Raw genomic sequence first — 10,640 nt, 5'->3', positions numbered from 1 at the left:
CCGGGGGGAGATGTTGCAGCAGGGGTTGCGCCGGGGAGGGGAGGGGGAAGATGCTGCACCGGGGCTCGGCTGCTGGCAGCCCCCCCCCCCGGCGCAGCCCCCCGGGGGCGGCCCGAGCTGCGGGTTGTGCTGTGCAGCCCCAGGAGGGACCCCGGGCGGTGTCTGCTGCCCGGCCGCTGCGGGGACGCGGTCCGAGCCGGGGAGCCGCCGGCCTGCCGCACGCCGTCCCCCCGTCCGGCCCTGCGCCCCGCTGCCCGGCCGGGATTATATCCCGGATAAAACGCTTAGCTCTGGTACCTGGCTGAGCTTATCTGCGGGATAAAGCGCCGGGCTGAGGCCACGCAGGAGCCCCTGGCCTGGCGACACGGCCGGGGGGTCGCACCCCGCCGTTGCCCCCCTGCCCGGCCAGCATCCCCCCTGCAGCAGCTCGACCCTGCAGTGCTGGGGCAGAAACACCAGAAACGCCGAAGGCGCGACGCTCCTGGGCGCCCGCGACCCCGCTGTGCGTGCCGCCGCTCCGGGCGAGCCCCGGTCCCCCCGGGGCGGCAGGCGCGCTGCCGGCGGGCTCCGGCGCGGGGTAGCGCTCTGTGCCGCACAGGGACTGCTCAGCTGCCGCAGGAGGCGGCTTTACCTCCTCCAGCAGGAACCAGCTAGAGGAGCATTTTGCAACTGCGTTAGAAATAACCCCAAAGTAACAAGTGCAAGGGTGCAGGTTTGCATCCCTCTTTCCTACACAGCGCGAACGCACATGCGTGCGCACAAAGATTTTGTGGCGTTGATGAATAAAAGGCAGCTTTCTTGGACGTGCAGAAGGCTGCAGGCCCGCGTAGTCATTTCTCGCGCTCAAAAGGCAAACTGCTGTACCGAAACGTGTGTGCCTGGACCGGGAGCGCTGTGCAGGGTCCCACTCACTCTGGCTCCGGTGCAGAGRGCCGTGGTGCGTGGGATCAAAAGCAGCACATGCCCCTGGCTCTATCTTATACTAYTGCAATGAGTTAAAAGCCAAATTTYRGTGGTATCAAGTTAAGCCACACAGGGAAAGGCACAGCAAYRAGGTTTGTAGAAAGTGCCATTTTGTGTCAACCAGAGGCCTCACCCRGCAGGAAATCGCCCCCGAGACCCTGGGGAGAGCAAGTAGTTTGCTGATGCGAGAGCAGGAGGAAGGGGGGCYGCGCGGCCCTGCTGCCGGCCCGAGCCCGCTCCCAGCAGCGTTTCCCCCTGCTGATTTCGCCTGCTCCCTCTGAAGGGATCCGTCCTCTCCATACCTACAGCAAGGCAATAGCACGTAACAGCGTCGAGCGACCGAATGCTGCTCTGACCCTGCAAGACGCTGCGAGCCAGCCCAAGGAGCATCAGCCAGGCGTGGAGTGGGAGCAGCTGCCCGCCTGTGCTCTGCACGGGGCACGTCCGCCTCTATCCTGTCCGTGGACCAGCTTGGAGCAGGGATTACCAACAGTTTCCTTCTGTTGTTTTACAAACAGTTTTCCTGCTGTTCTGCGGCACTTTGCAGCCTTACAAGAAGAAAAGTTACTAGTGCTAACGGCTCGGGATCTGATCTTCTAAGACCTTACCAGGCTGAACGTCTTGACATTTGACATAGGGAGTCGAACACAGCCCCTCGCTGCTGTTTCCCCAATTAAAAGCATGCTGTTTGCATCCAAACCCCACCACGGGAAYGGGTGGCTTTGACCGGATGCACCAGGAAGACGCCAATATCTCTGCACCTCTCAGTGCCCATCCAGCAGGCCAATGCGGATTCGCATCAGTGGGAGACCGCTGTCTCCCTGTGCCCATCCCACCGGGATTCAGACGGAGCAGACCACCCATTCCTATGTAAACTCAAGCTAAAAACCCACTTTCTTCTCTTCCCCTGCCCAGGAGGAGAGGGAAACGCAGCCGCAACGAGCGGCGCAGGGTAGAGCCACATCCCGGCGAAGGAGCTGGCTTTGCATGGCAACCATGGCTCTGAGTAAATAAATAAAAATCAACCTTTGCACTTATGACACTGTCTGTCCGCAGGGCAGATAGTTTATYTGCTGCTCCCAATCAGGTTTATTTATAGCACCTAGGACAAAGCCAGTTAAAAAAAAAAAACTCAGTGCGGCACGTACTCTCGTTACATCAGTGCGGAGCGAGGGGGGGGATTCGTTAGCCACACGTGGCAGCGGCCGCTTTTCATGCACACGCACAACTTTCCGTGTGTGCTCGACCCGCCCCTGCACGAATCCAGCACACCCAGTGCTGAGAAACCCGACGCCGGCGCCTCCGCGCTGCGAACCCTGTCGCTCCTGCCGCTCTCAGCAGGCTCAGCCTTGCTCTTTAGCTCTTTCGACCGGTGAAACACTCTGCAAAACTCATTATTGGCTCCTCRGCCCATGCACGTTTTCCCCTTAGTGCAGATGTGTGCAAACTGCAAATTAATGGATGTTTGTCCAAGGGAGTTTGCTTTCTTTTCACTCCGTCCATGTGCYTTATGATATCTAATGTTAAGGGTGTGTTAGAAAAGTCCACTGCTTTAAAAGGAAATAACTGCAGACCATGAGCCTGTGGAAGAGAGCTTTTTCTCCTCTCCCACAAAACTCAGATTTAAGAATGTTCTCATTTTCACATCAAAATGAAACTAAAACTTTTCAAAGCGTTATGCAGAGGCCAGGAAACTTCCATAGGACGCGAGTCAGTAACCTGATGTAATAAGCTGGCACGTAGGAGATCCAAATGCAAATACCTGAAAACAGGGACAGATGGTTTCAGTTCCCTAACATCGCAGGTGTGTGGACCCATCACCAAATTTTTGTCTGCTTTTTGCATGCCCACACAGATATGTTCGGTCTTGAATCAGCCACTGATAAAACTAACTTCCTACTTCCAGGAAGGGCTAACTGTTTTTACYGGAAGAGCTGCATTCACATATTCACAAACTCACACGGCATCAGTGTTGCGGCGTGCCTAAGGYGGAAAACCGCTCTTTGAACTCAGGTTTTGACCAGGATTCCAATCCTAAACTGGAAAATCCACTCCATTCAAAAGTGGGATGTTCCTCAAAACACCCATAGRTCAGTGTTTTAGAAGACACCCTCACCATCCTGTCTGCCTTCAAGACCCCTCATGCCCCACGTCACCCATCACACCTGGGGGGTTGTGACTTCTTGCCCACCCAGCAGGTTTTCGGGAGGTTCCTGGCCATTCAGCTCTGTGTCTCAAGCTCACAGCTACTGCTTCTCTAATACGTGGAGCAAAAACAAAAGCCCTAATTCAAAGGACAGGTTTTAATTTTGCTTCTCAGTGTCCGCTCTCAACGTTTAACCATTTTATCACCCCCAAAATCTGTTGCATGAGCCAGAGCTACTGATCTTTGCCAGATGTGCCAGCCCGAAGACGTACTTCGTGCAGGCTGGAAGAACGTCAGAGCACGGCGGGGCTGAACGCAGCCACCACGCTCGCACGCGCTCGGAGCACCAACCGCCTTGTCTAACTCTGTCCCTAAATTTTCAGGAAGTTCAAACCTGAACTTTCACTGGGACCAGTTTCTGCTTTCCATTTCTTACCAGATTACAACTCTCTTGTTTTAGAGGGCCACAYGCGACTTGTTGATTTTTCCTGATAGCGATGGCGATCAGGATTAATTTTAAATGTCAGTGTCAGATCCAGGTTAGTGCTACTCACTGCACGGAGCAGACTAAACTCCCTATTAGAAATATTATTCTGAAGGTRGCATTTAAAGGAATCCCCGAGTTAATGAGGTTTCCTTGCTTACTGCACAAACAGCCTTGCTTTGAGACACCACCAAATCCTGCAAGAAGAGAGCAGTCGATCTCAACGCAGGGTCTCTGGGGCAGAAGGCCAAATTGAAAAAGGTGATTTTGCAAGAACAAAAGGCTAGCTATATTCTCAGCTTTACTCAGTTCAGGTTTGACAAGGCACAGCAGCGAGACAGCCTGGAAGGGCCTTGCGAAATGCAGCAAGGCATAACTGCAGATGAACTAAACTCCAAGATAAATGGTGCAATATAATTATGAGAACCATTACATGCACTGAGAGATGTTTTGAAGGAGAAATGAAAGGATCTCACATAGAAGTAATTATGTTTCCTGGGGGCATAGATGAAGTTTTCCCATATTCACCTTTGTTTGAATTCATTCCTCCTGTTTGGCTTAAATTAGAAAAAAGCAAATGAAATGAGGGGGGAAAAAAAACCCTTTCATCATCCCCCACAGCAAAGGAGAATGTGCCCTAAGCAGCCGGAGAAATATTGATGCAGTATAGAGGGAAGCCTTCCTCCTCCTCCTCCTCCTCCTCCTCCTCCTCCCTCTCACTGCCTGAAAGCTGGTCTGACTCGGAAGGTCTCATTAGCTGGAGAGCAGACAGAGCGCTGATGGGGAGGGAAAACCTCCTCCATCACTGGTGTGCTTAAAATCCAGCTCCAAATGACCAGCAGGCGCTGCTGGGTGCCTTTCTTAACGTGCATGTTATCGTGWACCATCTATTTCCACTTCAGTCACAGCTATCACGGTCGAGACTACAGCGAAAGGCCGGTTTAATTACAGGTCTTGGCCCAACCCTTACCAAGCTGAAAGCAAGCTCTGCATCGCCTGCAGAAATCTTCTGCATCTTCCGTTTTGGTAAAGGACTCGATAACGCAAAAAATAGGGAGAATTTGTCTGAGGACTCATCTTTCTCCCACCAGCGCTGGCTTAACGCTGCCTTCGCAGCAGTAGCTTTGACAGGCAGCTGYTAGAAACCTTCTCGCTGACATTAAAAAGCCCCCAGGTCCCCGAGAAAAAAACACGAGCAAAGCCCATGCCCCTCTGCCAGAAGGACGCTAGTCAGACAAGGAGGAAAACCAAATGGCAGAGACTGCGGCGTTTGCCCGGAGAAGGCGCCCGAAGCCCTGGGAGAGGCGCTCCGAGAGCACCTACGCCGCCGGTCTCCCCAGGACGTACGGAGAGCACGGGAGAAACGCAGACCGCCCGCAGCACGGAGCTGCCAGAGCCCCCCGGASCGCTATCGGCCAACCTTTCTTCTGAGTTATTAACTTACTACAGCTTAATACTTCTATTACATAAAAAAAAAAAAAATATGTAGTTACGCAGGTGTTTTCAGAGGAGAAGAAACACCATCGCAACCCCCTCTCTTCCGAGCAACGCTGCTGTCGCAGGAGGAAATCAGGATTTCTCATGCAATAACCGTGGCCAAACCGGTTAATCTCCAAAGCCCTCCTTTCGCTTACTTCTGAGGACTGCCTCTGTAAAACCATGCTATATTACCACCCCGGGAGCCCTTCAACAGGCCCTTTCTCTCCTTCTCCGGCCCAGGGGACAGCACGCGAGAAAGTCCTCCGGTTGCTCAGGCACAGGGCTTTGCTACGTAAAAACAAGACTCGCAGAAAGCGGGTATCAGCTTCCCTCACCCCCCTCCCCGGGAGGAGGTATTCACCTCCCAGAGAAAGCAATACCTTGGGTTTTGCCACCGGCAAGCGTTTAATAATTTAGTCTCACCGGAAGAGTAGAGAAACGTTTGYTAGCTGGCCAAAGCGTTTTCTCAGTAAAAAGGGATTTACCGTACGGGTGCTTGCACGTGTCAGGCCCGCCGGCGCTGGCGGGATAAATCCTTCTGCACCGAAAGCGGACGCTTTTCTCCGCGTCGGAGAGGAGCGGGGACCAACCTGCCTGCCCTCCACGCTTGGGTGTCAAACGCGCGTGTGGATTACTCCAGCCTTGGGCTTCCCAGGTGCCTTCCTCACCCCCAAGCGCCACCTCTCCCCTCCCCGATTCCCCACGCAAAATACGTCCAAACTCAAACCCGTAACCCGGGGAGAACGGAGAACCGCTGCCGGAAGCGGTACCGCTCCCCTTCGCGTGGCGGCCGCAGCTGCTTTCCGCTCGACGGGCTGCACGCTGTGTTTATAAAAGCRGACGACTGTTTACACGCTGTCCAAAAGTTGTTTAGCAAGCGGCCGGGGCCGCCAGGAGGGCCTTGCTAAATGCTTTTCTGGAGTCATCTTGCAAGCCTCCCTCTCYGCTTTCCCTCCAGCGCTTTGCAAAAAGGGGGGGTCGCGAAGGCCTAGAGAGCTTTTGGTGCTTCGGTTTGTAGGGGAAGCTATTCCCTTAAGACACTTTACTGGTAAAAAAAATGAACATTTTTATTCAGAATTATCCTCGTGTGCTAGTCTGATTTGTCGTGGGGATTTGTCGTGCTACCTGATCCTTAACACGACCCTAATACGTCTCCACAGGGTTACGGTGTTTAATTCATCAATACCCGGGAACCGTTTCGAGGTCTGTGCATCGGGAGGAGAGCAGCGGAGTGCAGCGGCGCGCAGCGTAAGTCGAAGGGCTCACCAGGACCCGCGGCCGCCCCCGCGGAGCCGGCGCTCTGCTCCGACAGCCTTTCCACCCGCGGCGCGCCCGGGGAGCCGGCCTGGCCGGCGCGACTCCTCTGAGCCGGCGCTCACCGCTTGACTCACGCTCCTGATTACTTCCAAATGTTTCCCAGCATCTCGTCACTACACGRAAATGAACGTTTTGGCGCGGCAAACTCAATGCATCCCTGCTAGCCGATCAGCGTAAACACCCCGGCTCTGACCGCGCGCAACTTCTGGGACTAGAGGCCATCGATCACGACTGAAGTTTGCTTTATCAAAGCCATTTTGCACGTGCACGCGTCTCTGGATTACACACTCCATTTATTTATATCCGATGCCCCCTCAAGATTAAAGCTCGCTTGGTGGATGTGATTCCCAAGGGTCCCCGTTCCCTCCACCCACACGCCGAGCTCCTTTATCCCGACCCCGCTGCTCCGTCCGCAGCGTTTGCTGCTTCCCGGGGCAGAGTGCGGCACCTGAGATCAAGTTGCAGCTATTTGGCAGCCTCGGCCCTGCCAAATCGCCGCGCCAGATGCAGGGCGAGAGCGATGCCAGCCACGTTAGGTTTACAAACTTGCACGAGAAACTGCCAGCTGAACTCACGATGCCTCCTGTTTAGGAGAGGAGCAAAACAACCTCTACGCCACCGAGCTGCTGGGGAGGCGGTAGGAGGAGCCGAACTCCCGGGCTGTTTATCAGCAACAAACTGGTGCGAATCCTATTTGTGCAAAGCTGCTTAAGCGCTCCGGTTTTATTGAGCGCAGGGTCTTTTTGCTTTGCATGTGGCTGGGGTTAGGCAGGTTCGGGGTAAGGGTCAGAGAGAGCAAGTTTGCAGCCTGCGCTTGTGATCAGCCTCGGGGCCTGAAGCTTGCATTTCCTGGAGGTTATAATTTTACGGCTCTCTAGGATTAAAACAAACAAACAGATGAACCAACTACGCTGTTACCTGCTATTCCACAGGGCCTGAAAGGAAAATGAGTGCAGATGGGAGGGGGAGGGCAACAAATAAATCCTCATAAGTTCATCTCCCGCTCGGACTGTGCATGTTCATCGACTAGCTCTGTCCTCAGTAAGCTGAGCTGTCAGCAGGGGCTTTATCTTGGATGAAGGAACTATTTTCAAAGCATTCAAAAGAGCAGAAAATTTAGACCAAAACGCTCAGTCACGGGAAGCTAACCTTGCACTGCAGAGCACAACAGAACAGTTTCGGTGTAATTGCAAAATGAAGCCTTATCTTCCTCATTTTAACTTCATTAAAGTTGAAAGAAATTATACATTTTTAGGGACCAGCAGGAGTAAGACCCACTGTACAGACTGCACCAAGATCTGAACTTTCCCAAAATCCAAAGCGAAGCTGCAATCCAGTTCAGATGCCATCTCTATCTGCAAAACGGTAAAAACTCTTCCTTTGAGTAGAAACAATTTAAATTTTTTATGCATGCAGTTCAGCTCTCTCAAGCGTGGGGTAAAACTGACCTGAATCCAAGACTTGCTAGCCAGAGAGACACTCCAACCATTGTTTTCTTTCCAGCACAGAGTAAAAGGTTGATACTTCAAAAACAATACTTATAAATAAAAGTTTTAATTTACTTATGCAAGGAAAGCTTTCCAATTTTGGAAWCATCACTATTTCTTATCAGTTCACTGTGACAAAGTGACATGAAACCAAACAGCTGGGATCAGTATTTTCCTTTAATAAAACATTTTCTCCTGCCTCGGTTCTCCCCTGTCAGGGTCAGGCTCCTCGGCTGGATGGCATTCCTAAGCATCAACCTGGAACGCTGCCTCTTTGCACTGCACGAGGTATAAGCGTCTGGGCAGCCTCGTCCACAGGATAAGATGGGGAATAAACAGTAACTCATCACACAATGCACCAGCAGCAAAATTCAATTTCATTTCATTGAAATAATCAAATCTTTTGGGGTCACTTCAGCAAAACACACTAATCCGAGTCAGGCTGACCTGATCCACTATGATATATTCTCTCCTGATACATGTGCTCGCTTGGCAGAAACCGCAGACTTTTTTAAAGCCAATTTTGTTGCACAATCTCAACGGCTGCCCTCCATTCCCTCCTGTTGCAGTGGRGACCAGAGAGCCCCAGGGCTTTGCAAAACCAAGCACAACTGTAGATTAAACCAAAGTGAAGCATACAGGCAATAAAATAATTAAACTCCTTTTSCTTTCTCCCTGAGAAGGACTCCTACAGTGTAGACCCATGTGCACAGGAGCACCCTGCAGCCTCCAGGCAAGTCTCAGCTGGGGAAGCGGGACAAGTTGCTGACCCAAAGTCATGCCAACCCTTTGCCTTGAGCTAGCCCGTCCTCTCCCAAGGCCAGAGATGAACAACGTCCCAGCTGTGCCATTTCCCTGCCCATGACAGAGGCCCAGCGTACCGTTTCGAGCGCGTCTCAACGCAGCAGCGGTGCTGATGGCTCTTTGCAGACCACCTTAGGACAGGTGCCAAGTGCTGAGCTTGCTCATCTCCACTGAGGCCAAACCAGCCCTGCTGCATCCTAGAGCGAAACAGTCACCAAGAGCAGAGTGGGCTCCACAGCTGTATTTTTCTAATTTGTAAATATTAGGCCAGTTCACCTCATTAATTACACCAAAGGTAACAAAGAGGGCGAAGCGGTTAATTAACCGGTGCTATAAGAGGATGGGTGAAGTCTTTTGCATAAAATYTTTGTTTCCCAGGAAGAGGGGGAGGGAAGAAACAGTTTAAAACGTTCCTTGGGATGTCTAAATAACACAGCCCAGACGGAAAATGTGTTCACAAAAGATGTTACTGTGTGCTAAACACAAAACAACTGTGTGGGAATTCAGAAGGGCAGGAACTGAAGTGAAACAGCTGAGGCAGTGCAATTCACAGCGTTCACACTACAGGTGATGCACACTCCTGTGAAATCAGAAAAGTAGCAGAAGCTGTTCCTTTTGTATGTTTTTTAAACAACCCAAATAGGATTATTTGCCTCATAACRACAAGAGGATGTAGGACAAGAAAATAACAGCACCAATCTTTTGATGAAGGCAAATGAAAGAAATTGCAACTTTCTTAAGGAAAAAAAATATCAGACTAGATTAGGCTGATGCAGGTAGACAGCCCTTTACACATGGGAAATGTCAAAAGTTTAGGGCTGAGATTTTTAAGATGAAGTTAGACATCTTGCATCCATTTTGTAAGGGAGTTGGGTTGTTTAGCCTCTTCAGCTGGCTTCCAGAACATCTCAGCCTGGACACACTTGATCGTATCTCTTGTCTGTGCCCTTCAGTCTTTGTCTTTTGTGCCACCTCTCCAAGGCAACGTTCAGGAATAAGATCAGTTTGCATAACAGAGTCCCAGTCCCGGACCTTGCTTTGTAATCATTTTGAAAAGAAAAAACTAGCTGTGCAGGTGAGCAGCAAGCCAATATTCAGACCTGAAATCTGGCAAAAATTTAGAGCCTGTGCTGAAAAGCATAGATCTAATTTCCCTTTATTCTAGGGCTCCTCTCTGGCATTACTCAACATCTCAGAGATACTATGTGCAAGAGGCACGCAAATGTGAAAACGTCACAGCATTTAGAAAAATAATGTTTTTAAATACCATCTCTGGACTCACTCAACCTCAGAGTAATTAAAAACTATAACTGCCACCATTTACTAAAGTTAATACAAAAACTATCACAAAAGATCAAACGCTACTATTCAGGCCTTCATTACGCCGCTGCAGAGACACTCAATGCAGAGACTATCCTTCAAACACACACCATGTGCAACAGCTCCTCTGCAGAGTGAACACACTGCAATGCCCATACCAGCATTTCTACCGCCCTGGGAGATCATTGCAGACACTCGGTGATTTTCYTCTGAATAACGAGCAAGAATTAACCTACCAGAGGGACTACAACACGCTGCAGTTCTCAGCAGTATGGGCCTCAGCCCAGGGCTTGCTGAGAAGCCTGCTGTAATCATCAATGCACCTCTCGAGCAAGAGCCCCAAAACATGCAGCAAAGGAACAAATCAGAACAGATGAAGCTTATCCAAGTGCCAGATGGTAGCAGTCCAGACCAAATTCAAAGGCCTCTTCCCTGCTTAGTCTTCTCAGCCCTAATCTAGATAAAAGGCCTCACTCCTTGAGCAAAGAGCTTACTTTTCTCAGTAAGAAGATGATGCTGTTAAATCTTGGCGAGCCAGAGGAATATCGCTAATCAGGGGAGGAGATGAGACATCCCAAGACCCAATTGTCTCAGATGTTGGACCTTGCCCTAAATGCTCCTGATATCACCCTTCTTCATA

The sequence above is a fragment of the Rhea americana genome, unplaced genomic scaffold, assembly GCF_003343005.1.
Source record: "Rhea americana isolate MKP2758 unplaced genomic scaffold, rheAme1 scaffold_295, whole genome shotgun sequence".
NCBI classification, from domain to species: Eukaryota; Metazoa; Chordata; class Aves; order Rheiformes; family Rheidae; genus Rhea; species Rhea americana.
The sequence above is the reverse complement of the archived record's forward strand: the minus strand, read 5'-3'. Positions refer to the sequence as shown.